Here is a 15783-nt window from a genome sequence, read left to right as displayed (position 1 = left end):
CCGGCTTTTCGTCTCTCCCATGTCGTAGTTAGTGTAGTGACATTGTCTTACCTCGCAAGAATATTTATTCCTCGAAAACTTACTCAAATAATAATAATAATACTTTTAAATATATTTCACTTGCGCAAATATATACCACGTGTAAATATTTGTCATTTATTACTGTTAAACGTATACATCATTTTATCGGTGGGAACCCGATCACATGTTGGCTCGAGACACTACCCTTGTATATTATGGTTATTATCACTTTCTTTATATATATATATATATTTTATTGTAACTTAACGTAAAGTTTAATATTGTTTATATTGTCCGGAAAGAGGATTGTCCGTCTTCATTTAATAAACTTATCCGTTTATCGAGTACACTAGTTGTTATACCAACAATACAGGAAAAACGGATTGTAATTACAAGCCTATATCTAATCTGTTCAATTTCCTGTAATCTACTATAACTTTTGATAGAAGTGAATGTCGGCAGTTAAAAAAGCTACGATATCTCGATTAAAAGTCATTGTTTCCATTATTGATTGAAAGAAAGAATAGAAAAAAGAAAAGGTGATATCATTCAGTTTGTCGAACATCTGGAAAATTTCGGAGTCATTTTTTTTTTATCTTTGGCAAAACTTCGATGTGTGTACCGGTAATTAGTTGTCCCAACAATCTGAATCGTGATCAAATTTGTGCGTGACAAACTGTTTTCGTATTGTTGCTATTCGCATTGTCATCTATAGGGTGACCCTTCATCTTTGATTCTTACAACCGATAAGAGAGCTCTAAGCTTGGCCGATTTCTATTTCTCATGATCACTATTCAGCCATTGTGACACTTTAGAAGGTTCCTGACCTTAATTGCCCGTGTGTTGTGGTCATTATTTCTGATGTCTGATACTTCATTAGTAAGATCTCTCCATCATGAGAATAATAGATAATTTTTTTCTACGTTTTACTAAATGTAATAATTGCACGCATGAACATTTCGCTTCAAATTATTCGATTGTATTCTATGATTTTATTTTACTTAATTTGGAATCATTTTGTGTATATAGTTTATTACGATGTAGAATAATCGATCTCTATTCGTGGATCGAAAGGAGTTTAGGCTTTTCTTTATTTCTTCGTGTTAATCTTTCGCTTTTTATTCCAGATCACCGTAGAGAAAACATTATAATGAGCCTGCAGGCAATATTCACAGACCATAAACTTTCTAGATCTGCTGTATAACTATAAGCACAAAAAATGCAGATATACAACTAAAATAGTTTTGAATATTTTACGTTAAATCTTGTTATTTTGTTTGACTCGGTTTTCAAAATAATTTTAATGTAAGTTGATGGTTTCTTTCGACAATTGGAGGAACACGTGTTCGTTCCAGACAAGTGATAAAAAAAAATCCCCCCTCAGACTCCCTCAAACACATACAAACACCAGTACCCCTTCGCAGCATCTTGACACTACGTGGGTCTCTCACGTGATCATTGGCAGTATCTTTGCCTCCCTCAAAGTTTAGAGCTACTTTCGACATTTTGACGCCATCTGACCATATGGGTGATATCTAGATGTCTCCAATAACATATCTTGTCACTATGCAGAGATTACAAACCACGTAAGAGAAGACAAGCCTATTTTTCTTCTGTCAACGCCAAGATTTAAAAGCTCTAACGTAAACTTTATATACAAATCTAAGAATTTTTTGATAATGTTAACATGACCTCCATTGATTAGTTTGACGATCAAATTGCTCGGGGCAGTTCTGTGATGAAGCGTCAGAGACACAAAGATGGCGAAGATTCGCTTGAGTTATTTCAGAGCAACAAACTCGTCCTCCATTTTTATATAAACTGGCGCCATTGACATTTTTATTCCTTACAAGAAACACTTCTCAAATAATTTCATAATTAACATCTCACAATAAACTTACAGCATTCTTATATTATACAATAGAAAAACTATACATTTCTGTTAGAAGAATTTAAAAAAAAAAAACACATAGGTCTGTGTTTGAAGATAAATAAGCGAAGGCAACTCGTTTGGCTAACTCATTTATATCTGCAGCATGTTTCAGTAATGCCCAGTACTAGAGTAGCAAGAAAACGCCCAACTACGAGATTTTATTATCATGACAAAGAAAATATCTTTCTTCTCGTCGAATTATAATACAGAGAATTCTTCATACTATGTTCATTAATGTAAATGATATGATAAAACTAGAAATTTTCAATTATTTTATATTTAATAATAAATATGCTCACTCGATATAACATTACTCAAGTGGGCATATTTATTCTTTGATAACATCTACTACTATATATATTTATACGTTAAAAGTATTCCCGCTTTAAATTACGTAATATGTAAAAACTTAAACCATATGTTGACAATTACGACACGTACGACAGGAAATTATCATTTCACCGGATAAAATAAAAAAAAATATACTGAATGAAAAAGTTTTTTATTTTTTAATGTTTCTATAGTAGCTTCGGTTGTAGCAAGCACATGTAAGGACCAACAGTGTTGTAGGTTATATCTGATAATACGTAAGGTCAGAATATATTTATTACCATCCATTTTTTTATACGTAAGAGGTTAAACAACATCTTGAGAATGATTTATATATAATTTAATATAGTTAACTTTAGATTATATGGCCCGAAAACACGCTTAAATTTTAAGCCAGATTTTTCGATAGTAAAAGTGTATTTATTCGTTAAAATCGCCGTATTTTCTATACGTAAAGTGTACGAAATTCGAGACAATGTAATCGGTAAATGCAGCGGAATAAGGCTAATTTCTAAATTTGCATTCGTAGATAAGATGTAAACTACTATCGTTATATCTGAAGATAAGCAAGGTCCAAATTACATAAACGTGTTATTATTATTTGTTAAAATTTTTCAAGTATTTCGTGTAATGACGTTACGTGATATTGAATAAATCCCTCTGGAACAACTGAAACTCATTTTAAATTTGAAGCCGTAGTTATATGGAAAAGAAAAAAAGAAACAAAATAAGATGATACGGGTTTATCTAGAAAGAAAATTAGACAGGAAATTTCTAGCTCCAATGACAAAATAGATTCAACGATGTAGTATCAAAGGGTTAAATTTTGAAGGTCATTCAATACTCAGTTGACGTCTTCGCTTAGGATCTGACCTATTTGTAAGAGGCAGTGGTGCATAGCTTCCAACTCGGTTGCTGAGGCAGAGGGAAGCAAAGAAAAAATATTTAGTAGACCGGAAGACAGCTGCTAAAGGTTACTTGTAAAAGTCCCTCCTTCCTTACAAGGACACTACCTCCGATCTCAGCACCATGTGGTAATATATATTGTTGTTAGATTTCTTAATACAATGGATTATTTCTTAATGGTCGAATTCTACCTGTACCTGTCTCAAAATGCTCACGACAATAGTTGAGTGACTTTTTTTTTTTTTTGTTTTGTTTAGAAGAGTTTAATTAAAGAGATTTGTTAGACAATGACAAAAGCTATTTAACCAAATAATCTCGAGTGGATTGTTTGCGAAATGATTTTACGTATTAATAATTCATTTAAAAGAAATTTATCGCATTCTTTTTCTTATCGCCGCGCTACACTTCATTTAAGATGTAAACACATTTTCGTTTTTGAATACTTATCTTAAATGCTAGATTCAAAACACATATTTCGAAAACTCGATATAAAAGAATAATATACGGAATGCGGAAATAATAGTTATTAATAACAGGATAAAGCATTTACAAAAACATTATTTCGTTTTTATCACTTTTTATAACTCGTTCCCGTTATAACGCAATTCATTTTACGTATATTTTTGTATATTGTTAATAAATACAGCTTAAAATTTTTTAAAAAATTACTTTTTTATCTATTACACGAATTAAGGTATATTTTCGGTTTGAAAATTCGAAACTGAATGTAATAAGTGCACAAACTGAATTATAGAAGGAAAGTCAATGATAACTTCAGTGTTTAAATTATTTAAAAAACGATAAGAAATTTACTAAATTGGATATCTTCCCCGATTTACTATTGTGTTTCGAAAAATTTAATAGCGAGGTTGCGGCCGAAGTTTTCGTCTTTAAAACGTGAACGTCGAACGTCGAGCGCCGCTATCTTGTAAGCGGGCTCGACGTTCGACGTTCACGTTTTACAGATAAAAACTTCGGCCGCAACATCGCTAATAATTATTACATTCGTGTTAATGTGTCCTAATAGTCATCATCAGCGAATAGGGGAAGGAAGAAGATCGCTGTGACTACGTACGAATTCCTATTTGGAGACGTATGATAATGTCACAATAAAAATTAATTAATTTCTTATTTGAAGATAAATTAGTCTAACAGTTATGATCCATTTAAGTAACAGTTTGACCTGTCTTAAGTAGAATAAAATCTTCGTTATTATCTTTAATAGGCTGAAATCGTGGTTTACAACTTAATAGCCTGGCTAATTCTCTAAACAATCTTCACAAAAAATGAATTCTAAACATACTTGAAAGTCATGCTATTTATAATATAGTTAAACTTGTATTTATCTCTTTTATATGATTAAATTTATGAACTCATTCTATTTTTATTTTGTGTGCGCGGAATACTGTACTATCTAGGAACTCTGACAGCGTTTTGTATTATTGTTGCTAAACATATCGAAAATAATCTATTCAATAACTATTTTTCTATTATAAATTATACGAAACGATGAGTAATTAGTGTAAAAACCTCTCATGGTCTTTAATTAAATAGCACTTTCACAATTTTTTTTTCTTCTTCTTTTTATATAGGCCTGTTGACCTTCATTGAATCCGCGATCTTTCGAACATCTGTTAAGAGCATTTATAATTTTACACGGACAGACGGATAGACTAATAGTATTGACTATAACTAATAGCATAATTCATTTAATCATTGTTTATCTGAAGCTCAGTTAAGTATAGTACATGCAATAATAATTTAATTAATCTTTACCGTTTGGCATATTTTTGGAAGGAATAATTGAAAAAGATATCAATATTTATGCTTGAAAGAATTAAAGTGGCTTGTTTTCTATCGAGTACATTGAAGAATAAACGTTAAAGATTCATTGTATGCATCTTAATTGCCGTTAACGATTAGATGTTAAAACCGGAAACGTTACTTATTATATTGTATTTCAACTCGATTTTTTGAAGATGTATTAAGTACAGTACTATAAAATTTATGAATCAATACGTGAAATAAAAGTATTCGCTGCGAGTCGAGTTTAAGTAATCGGCCGTCATTTTCATTTTTTTTTTTTTAAGATTTCAAAGCAGTTATTCTATTAAAGAAAGGCCAAACATTCAGTTGTATTTCAGTCAAAAACCGTTGACAGAATACGTTTTGGTTCGTTTCATATCTGCTCCATCATGCATTGACAAACAATAGACGGTCGCTAGTTTCGTAAGAAAACGCAAGAGCATTCTTTAATGCAATCGATTTAAACTTAAGTTCAATAAAACATTTCTTGAATATTATTGTACTGTACGTAACGTGTTGATCGTTTATTCGTTCTTTTGGCTTCCATCCAAAATCGGTTAAAGTCATTCATGCATTTTTGTTAGCTTGGTAGTTAACTATACCCAATGGGATTCAAGGGTGCGGAACTATTCTGTTGTCCCCGTTAACTACTTAACGAAAAGTCGGTTGAAGAAAGTTAAAAAGAATTCTTATAATCGTTTTCGTTGTATTCTCTGCCATATTCTGTATTTGGTATCCAATTGTCGAAATTTACCTAATTTTTCTTTTACACTAGCTGAAGAAAACTACTTTTGCTTTATTTAAATTTAACCTAATTAAATTGATAGAAAAGTCTATAACCTTTATATTATTTTAAGTGTATGGCAAATGGAATATTATTTTATATTAAAAAAAAAAAAAAGGAAGTTACAGTAATTTAATTTAGAACAATTAAAATGTTCGAAAATACAAGATTTATCTGTAAAATTTTATAATAATCATTCAATTTTAATAAATCTTCTAATTCGAATTTAATTTAACAATAATAAATTACCTGATGAGATTAAAACAAAATTACAGTCGACCCCCCTATAACAATGTTGATTATTCCGTTTTATATGAATTCCATGTTGTACGAGTCACTTAGATTTTACAAATACATGTGCCGAGCTGTGAACGGCTCACGTATTTGTAAAATCTAAGTGATTCGTACAACATGGAATTCATATAAAACGGAATTATCAACAGTGTTATAGGAGGTCGACTGTATTTTTAATGTGTTACTGTATGTATAAGTGTGTATTTTCATTTGAAAAACCACACTACATCTTACATTTATATAGGCCTAAATATAAATATACTAAATGTAAAGAATAATTTATGTAAAATTAGTTTTAATGTAATAACATTTATTGTGGTGCTCAACAATGCGCCCACGGATAATCGAGAGTATAGCGCGGTTTTAATAATAACGCCCAGGGTGTGAGCTTTCGTACGGACGAATCACACATTAAAGTCATCGCTTAGTATGGAAGAAACAAAACATTCTCACACACTACCCGTAATAAGGCTTGTCAATTATATTTCTTCCTATTATTATTATTATTATTATTATGACGTAAAATTAAATGTTAAAAACAAAATAACGCTTAAAATTGTATATACTTGATCCATATTAATACTGTATAAACATACATTTCGGACATTAAGAAGTTGACAAAAAAAATCTCTAAATTTAGGTCAAATGTTTGTTAATTACTATGTAAAAACATCAGGTAGGTAAAGTAAAAACAACAATTTTGGTTTGTTTCTAATAATATATATATAGTAAATATTTTGATAATTATTTTATATTAAATAAATAAATAATTTATAGTAGATAATATAAACTAGTATTTGTTTGATATAATATAATCTTAAATAATGTCTATTGTATAAAACAATAAAAAAAATCAATACTTGTAAGTAGCGGAATTACAGCGTAAAAACAGAAATTAAACATTAATAATTAATTTATTTGATTATTGAAATATTTATAGAACATCTGTAAATCAATAAATATAACTTAAATGTACTCATTTTTAAAGTTTCATAAAATAAAAGTAATAATTAAAAATTTTCATTAGTCATACTTATATAAAAACATCCAGTTTTTCAATTTTATGATTCAATAAATTATATTTTACAATTTTTCTAAGCGAAAAGATCCGTAAACCGATCAATGAATGTACTATAGATCTTAGCTAGAGTTCAGTCTAGTCAGGAATATATCCCAACTTAGTTTTTTTTTCCTCTTCTCCCCACTCTTCTTTCTTCTTGCCACTTCCTGTTATAAAAGTCTTGGCCAGATTCCCACCTGTGTTATAAGTCATTCTAGTGATAGTCAGTACGGGGGCAAAACCGACCTCCCTCTTGGCTCACCTTGCGATTTTTCGAAATCCCATTCAAACTTCCGACTACCATTATTACACTTCTTTTTTTTTTCCTTGTGTGAGTGTGTGTGTTTGTGAGATCATCCCGCTACCGCAAATGATTCAAAAAGTAAGAATGTCAGAGAGTTCTTTAAATAGATTTATTCGGAAATATCATATATATAAAATTATAAAAGTTAATTACATTAGTTGAATGGTGGTTTTGTTAAGTAGGCCAAGACGGCCTCAAAACACTCTTAATCCCGATTATAACCATCAGGAAGTGATACTCGAATATCTAGTTACATCGCCGTAAAAAAAAAAAAAAAAACATGCTTCATATGCCAATCTTGGTGTATAGACGACAGACGTTGGCATTAAGATATCGGAAACTTCCGTTTTTGTATCGGTGTATCGGATCATTTGCCAAGGCCGACTCGACTACCCAACTGGTTCCCCACACAGTTCTCCTTCTTGGCAACAGATGGCAATACTCATTCCATAAACAAGCCGTGGAATAATTTGGCGTGGTTCAGTTGTTTCGGCGTGCCGAACGAAATCGACGGGTGGAATGGTTCCCCCCTAATGTTTCCTAAACTAAAATAATATCTACCGATACGTCTTGTCCGATATACAATCATCGATTGATCGTTGCAAGAGATTTTTACACCACCGTGTCTCATAGTTTCACGTGTAAATCCTAATCCGAATAAAATTATTTGTGTATAAAATCTATAAATAGCGGATTAGTTTAGAAAAATAATATAATGGCCGAAGTTTTCATCTCTAAAACGTGAACGTCGAACGTCGAGCGCCGCTTCTTGTAAGTAGCGCTCGACGTTCGACGTTCACGTTTTAGAGATGAAAACTTCGGCCGCAACCTCGCTAATAATAATAACTTCGGGATAGCAATTTTTTTGTTTCAGTTGCCAGCTACTAGATGGCGCGAGTGGCGCTTAAAGGCCATCGACTGCGCTGAAGCTGCAGGAATTGAGACTAGTTTTTCTTCTCCAAAAACAACATAATGGGAAAGCTTATGAGGGAATCGGCTCACGTTCGGTTGAATCATCTTCAGCTGTCACAATGATTTTTCTTTGTTAGCAAAGTATTCGGTTTTACTTAGAGACGAGCTGTCAATTTTGATTTCGTCGAAGTGTGCCAACTTCTGTTGTCAAACAGGAAAAACAGTACCTGCCAACACCACAAACGGGTGAAGAGGTGGATATAAATACACCTACGCCTTATCGGTAATAGTAGGTGAAAGTATATTAATTAATATATGCGTCTTATGTCCGTTGGAGCTCGTTGTTTTTATAATACTGTAATAATAATAATAAAAAAAATCAAATTCGGGGGAAATAGTTGTGCATGGCAGGCCGAAGTGGAGAATGTTTATGAGAAATAACTGGAATACATTCGTGACTCTAGAAGACCCAGAACTTCCTCAGGCTAGAAATGTCGGGTCAGAGTTATTCGAGATTTGTTACAGAAAGGGGCTTTTTTCCTTCTTCTTCTTCTTTCGCTTTTGTTTTAAAGAAAAGTAATATTTTAAAAATAGTTTAATAAGATGAAAAAATTACATTGATCATTAGTTCTAACGTTTTGAAACGTTTTCAAATTCTGAGTCATTCAAAAGAAGAAGAAAAAATAGTTGTATTTATTGAATTGTATATAAACTACCGGTATCTCTGAGAAACTAATTGTTTTCTATTTTTTTTACAAGCAAATTAGATCAACAAGCACCCCTTACCAATTTATTTTTACTTTCCACACTTTTTTTTGTAGGTCGCGATCATTAGAAAGAAATGTTTGGGGATATTTCTTTTTGTTTTCGGTAGTCGTATCCTGTTCGATTTGTCGTGTATAGTGACATGTGCGGCGTAAATGGGACAGATTGTCACCCCGATAATTTTCATTTCCCACTTCATTGCGCCTCTCACAATGTTCGGAACGAGGTTAAGATGGAACAGATGTCGAAAGAACATTAAAAACACCCACTTCTTTATTATTACTTTTGGTACAGATTTCATATGTATCGATATTGAAAGTCGGACTAGTATATTTTTATTTTTTTTTTTTACGATAACACGAGCGGTATTATTTATTATTACGCGACGAAGGGGATTTGTGACGTTATCGAAAAGTCGGTTGTGTTTGTATTAACGTCTCCCGGAGTCGTAGGACCGACCTTGACGATTCGAACTGTGATTTAGGAGAGTGCAAGGACGAAGTGTCTGCGTGGACGGTCGAGGCGACCACCCAGGGCGGTGTCCTTATGACGCTGTACGTTAAATACTCATCTGTTTGTACGATAAAAAATCTTATTTTCAAAAGTTACAAACAATCGGGAAGTTCACTAAAGTTCAGTTACGTAAACACACGTAAAAAATGATTTAACCTCTTCGTAACTACGGGAGAATGTAAAGAGATTTTAAAGTTTATTCCTAGTAACTTAATAGCGAGTTTGCGGCCGAAGTTTTCATCTCTCAAACGTGAACGCCGAACGTCGAGCCCATCTTCTTGTAAGCTGGCTCGACGTTCAGCGTTCACGTTTGAGAGATGAAAACTTCGGCCGCAACCTCTCTAATATTGTAATTGATATTAAATTAAATGGTTTTTGTAAACAATATAGATTGGCCCGCGACGTTCGTTACACCTAAATCGATCTCGATCCAGCTTATTAGTCTCGTATTATTTTTTAAAACAAAGCCGATAAATAGAGATCTGACGTCACTTTTGGCGCCAAAACGATGGCTAGATGTGCGAGATGATTATCCTCCGAGTTAACTGTTCACGTTTACGAACCATCCTGTTCTATCAAGGTCAGTTGGGTTTCGTTCGCCCTTACTCGTGGTCAACCCCCCTAATGGAAAGCGTTGGAATTTACACCCAACAAGACCTCTTTGTTGTGAAGGGTCGTCTTTTCGGGCAATTCGATGGGAATCGCTTATAGTTCCCAAAGGAGAATGCCAATCTTGGTGTATAGACGACAGACGTTGGCATTAAGATATCGGAAACTTCCGTTTTTGTATCGGTATATCGGATCATTTGCCAAGGCCGANACTGTTCACGTTTACGAACCATCCTGTTCTATCAAGGTCAGTTGGGTTTCGTTCGCCCTTACTCGTGGTCAACCCCCCTAATGGAAAGCGTTGGAATTTACACCCAACAAGACCTCTTTGTTGTGAAGGGTCGTCTTTTCGGGCAATTCGATGGGAATCGTTTATAGTTCCCAAAGGAGAAAAGTGTCTATAATTATACTCTTTAACGTAGAAACGTTAAAACTTCTTCGTTGCTTTTCATTTTTCTGTTTTCTACCGTTGTATGTCCTGCCTCGTGTATTTTATAACCTACGCGGTTTTCGTTTCTAATAATTTACTTATTCGTCAGATCCGAGAATTATTATGTGATCGAAAAAGAAATATTACGGAACGGTGTTTATTCTGTATTTGTTCGTTATTATTATTATTTTATTAATAATTAGAAAAAGTTAAAACTAAACTTTCAGAAAAGGAAGTTTTCTATTTAGAATATTGATAATTATTTATTTATTTAACATTCTTCGATTGTAACAGTCTTTGTTTTATTATTATTATTATACTTTGTAACCATGTTTATTAAAGGTAGAAAAACTCAAAGTGAACATTGTATATCGATCGTTGCTGTTGTTTTTGCATGGTATTTTTATCGACCGCAATGAAATCTATAATGAAACGAACGATGACTTTTGGACTTTTTCCAACCGATAACGATTATTCGAAGTAAGTTTAATTAATGAAAAATATAACATAATGCTACGGAATTACACTAGCAGATCCTTCTCCATATTAGATTTTTTTTTTTTTTGTTTTAATCAATTCTATAGCAACAAGAAAATTGATATGTTGCTAACGAAATGAGATATAGATACGGTATTTACTTATTTTGTTGGACTTCGAGCCGTCTCTAATATCACATCGCTCGGTGACAATTGAGGGAAAGACAAGAATATTTTGAAGATTTTAACGTAAATGTTTTATATTTATTTTGAGTTTTTTTTATGCCGAAGAAGTTTATTTTTACACTTATTCCGAAGAGTTTTCTTATTTAATATATTCTCCGAATGGATCGGATGAAAATTTACTGTTTATTTTTGTAAAAACATACATCGACATTTTGATGTTTTGTAAATTTATGACTCATTGGACATTAGATATTTTTCGAGTAGACAAAACAACGTCGAAATAGGATCCGAAGGCGATAACCACCTCAGAGACGATTTTCGAAACATAGAGGTAGTAGAAAAAAAAGTAGTGAGCAATACGTAATTAATAGGAAATAACATGGACCAATGGCATGGTGTTGACCCGACAACAGATCACGAAAACCTGTTGAGGAATGCTGCCATACAAGGCCACTCACGACTCCCTCGGCCGAACTGTAAAAACGGACTAAGCAATGATGTATAGCTGCAGTGATATGAACATTAATGACTGGTTAGCTCTGGCTTTGGCTCCGATATGACGTATGCAGAACGCCCAGGGATAGACCGCCTCTAGACTAGTCACGAAGCCTCAGAGCAGAGCTTTTTTGCTGTTAATTCTTTCATATCTCGCTTATATTATTTAATTGGAGGCTTAATCGCTTCGCTTTTCTGCGTTCCATTGTGGTCTGGACTTTTTTTTTTTTCATCTGCCACTTTTGTTGTCGCTATTGTTCTATAAATTTGAATACATAAAAATATTTGGCGATAAACGAGTTTTTTGTGTTTTTCTGTTAATTGACGGATGAACGACAAAAGTTCGAATCCGGAGGAAGTGCAGTTTAGAAAATGGTTGTTTTTTTTTTCATCCGAACGGTGGTAGATTTCACGACAGCATTTAGTCCTATACAGCTTACTCCTGCACACCCTGTTTTCATTACATGTTATTTGATAAATTTAGATTTTAATTAAATAAATTCAGAATCGGCAGATAAATTGAGATGTTTGCTACGAAACGATTTCAAAAACGATGGGAACACTCGTACTCTGATTCTCGGCTAGACAAAGCTTAAAGGTGATGCGGGATAGGTAAGGATTTTGGGTTGGTTTTTTCTTATACAAACCAGTATCTTCCAAACGTCTCCCCGACGATAAGAAAAGGTTCCCCTCTTCACCTATTGTTCCATCCCAAATTTTCCCTTCGGAATATCGTTGCTTCTATTTATCCCCTTAGTCAAACCGGTTTTCCGATCCATCCTTTCTCTACTTCTGTTCATACTGTCTTTCTCGTTTATTATAGAGCGAGCCCGCACAACCATTTCTCTCACCTAGATATTATCTCAAGAATTTTAGTTACATATTTATACACTTTTCGTGATCTTCACTTCTGCCTTGTTGCCCTCAAGAAACTAATTCCTTACATTTCGTCGACTTCGCGACTGTAAATTTTCACTCGTCTTTCGACATTGCTGGCGTTTTTCATTTCGAAAATATATTATTTCCCTGCCTTATGCATATTCTAAAACTTAAATATATTAACCCTATAAAGAATGAAACTTTTTTTTAACGTCGTGTTTAACAGAAACTACTTATATAATTCTGAAATTAACGGCTTCGAGGAAAACGAAAATTTATATAAAAACTGACGGACAGAAAAATAACATTTTGAATATATTTTTCCTAATCAGTTTTCCCTCTTTGTTAACCAATGGGAGTACACTGAACTGCAATATGACAAATCCTTGGCGCCGTCTTTCCTCTTTCGTGAAACAAGTGGATCAAGTTCAACTGTTTCCTGTATCACTTTTTCTCTATGTCATCTGGACTCTACTGGACTACGGCTTACCTTGACCGTTTTTTTTTTTTTTTACACGTTATCCGCTAAGAAATTAACAGCTTTTTATAATAGTTTTACTTTGTTAACGGCTTTAAGTAAATTCAAATGTCGCTCTTTTGATTACGTCCGATTATATTACGTCAGTCATTCAACTATTATCCACCCGATAACCCGAGCTCTTCTTTTATATGACTCGTCTATTCGACTCACAGTAAACAGTTTTTTTTTCTCTCTCCCCGGAGGATCTTCGTATATATCGATCGAACAACCATACAATGGTTACTCACCTATACAACTAGCTAGGGGTGAATGTAATTGGTCATGTGACTTCATATACGCGATGGTAGGGTAGTTAAAGTATCCGCGATAGCATCGGATCTTGATTGTTCCTTGCTTAAGAATGACATCACCATTGAATTTTTTTCCGAGTCTCTTAATATCTGAAGTTTGTTGACTCATTGAGATGACAGACAATGACATCTAATTCAGTAAAGAGAATCATTTAAAATGTTTTTTTAAACATGAAAATGAATGGTTTCAGAGTAGTAGTGTTTATACTATAATTATTATTTTAAGTTGTTCCTACTTATATATAAAAGATATTTTTAATAAGAGTGTAATAGGCAAATTATAAAAACTATAAGCGATTTCGAGTGGATGTTCTCTTGAGGATTAGGATTTGAAATCAACGAGGATTAGCCTGATTTTTCATGGATAGTTATCCCTATCCTTATTCATCCTGGCTGACGTTGTTGTCCCTTCATTTTATCCATTAAGGGTTAGACTCGCCCATAATGGAAGCTGGTAGTGTAGCCCATTGTCAGATGCTTTCTCGCGTAACAAATCCAATCCGACTTCAAAGTGACGATGAAGATTAGTTAATCAGATCGTTCTGCTTCACTGAACTCATTTATTACATAGGAAAAAAATTTATTAGACTAAATCCTTACTATATTATTTGTTCGATTATAATTTTTTTTTTATTGTCAGATGAACAATATAAATATTTTTACGCTAGCTGCACAAATGGAACTTCCTTAAATCATATAATTATCTCCGAACTTCGTAAACTGTATATTTTCAATTTAAATTTTCGAAATAGAAAATTTACATTGGCTAATATTTTTAAGTACAGGATACTAATTCAGTTCTAAAATAGTCTCTTATTTGTCTACTTTATCTTTTCTTATAATTTTGATAAAAAGTAACATCATTTTATAGAAACTGTTATCTATAAAATAAAAAAAAAGTCTAGTATTTATCATCATTGCAATAGTAATGTATAATATTATCTGTATATATTGATATATAAATAACCAGACGGTTGTGCTTATATCGTAAATATTTTAAGCACAATCCCATACATTCTTTCTAACACCCGTCGATCCTTAAATAATTCTGTTGGATTGTTTTAATCCATTCTTCAAGCTTCATTTTATCAATTAATAATACACGTGCATTTTAAAAAGATTACACGTATTGATTATTTTGTTTTGTGGGTACCCAACTATTCAAGAGTCATAAAAATTCGATACATTGTATTGGAGGGGGCTATTGTATTCATCCTTCAGCGAAATTTGTTAGGGTTCTGACAGAATTGCACCTTAGTGTGCAATTCTGTCAGAAATACAGGTGGGCATTGCTATTAGTTTTAGTTGTAAGCACGTGTGTTCGTTGATGTCATTATCAATGACACCTTTTCTCCTTGAAAATAGAATACGTCTCCTATTTTGATTAATTTGACAATTTTTCTAATGTTTTAGACAGTTTATGGTTAAATTAATTTTATATTGGGAGTAAGATCTATAGGTTTAGTGTCATTTTAAGCGACAAAATTTCCTGTTGTTATGTATTAATTACTGTCTTTTGAATCGGTGATAAATTATTTTATTAAGGCCATTTAATGAAATAAACTTACAAAGATTCGGTTGTGAAATTTGACCTTCACTTCGATTATATTACTCCATCTGAATGATTAAAAGCGTTAATAAGATCTTAAATAAAATAAATATTTTATACCTAAACACATATTAAAATCTATTTAATATATATACGAGTATTTATATAACCATAATTTTTCGAAAAGCCAATAGAAAAATCTCTTACTTTATCCACTGTAAATATAGGACATACCTCACCTATGAGTTGCAGGTGTGTTTTAGTGAGCGCAAACTTTCTTAAAAGCAGTAAACTGATGTCTCGCTGCACCCTTGTTTACAACATTTCGTTAGCATCTTTTTTGCCTTTTAACTGTTTCAATAACTTTCGGAGATTACTACTGTTTATTGTTTAAGGATTTCTTAAAAAGTCCACTCGATAGAATAAAACAATGGCCCGGTAGATAAACGCACTTTATTTTGAAAGTCAATTCCTTCGTATTTATAATAGAAGAAAAATATAAATATTTCATGTTTTTTATGTAATAAAATACATTACAATCCAGAAAATAAAATCAAAATTTAACAACTAATTGATTAGGTATTTTTTTTTTTTTTTAAAGGTATAAAAATTATTCTAAAATTCCGTTTTATTATCGAGTAATTTTATAGTAGTTACGATGAAAAGTAATACATTTAATATGCGAAGATTGATTACAGTT

The 15783-nt window shown here is 32.5% G+C and overlaps 1 protein-coding gene across 1 annotated transcript in view; it reads left to right on the top strand.

The window, feature by feature from the left end:
* The window catches only part of LOC111623507 (epidermal growth factor receptor-like), a 61110-nt gene that overhangs the window by 284 nt on the left and 45043 nt on the right, over positions 1 to 15783 (top strand). The gene's annotated exons all lie outside the window — the stretch shown is intronic.

This window comes from Centruroides sculpturatus, unplaced genomic scaffold, assembly GCF_000671375.1.
Source record: "Centruroides sculpturatus isolate CEXI.00-Female unplaced genomic scaffold, Cexi_2.0 scaffold278, whole genome shotgun sequence".
Classification (NCBI taxonomy): Eukaryota; Metazoa; Arthropoda; class Arachnida; order Scorpiones; family Buthidae; genus Centruroides; species Centruroides sculpturatus.
The sequence above is the reverse complement of the archived record's forward strand: the minus strand, read 5'-3'. Positions and strand labels throughout refer to the sequence as shown.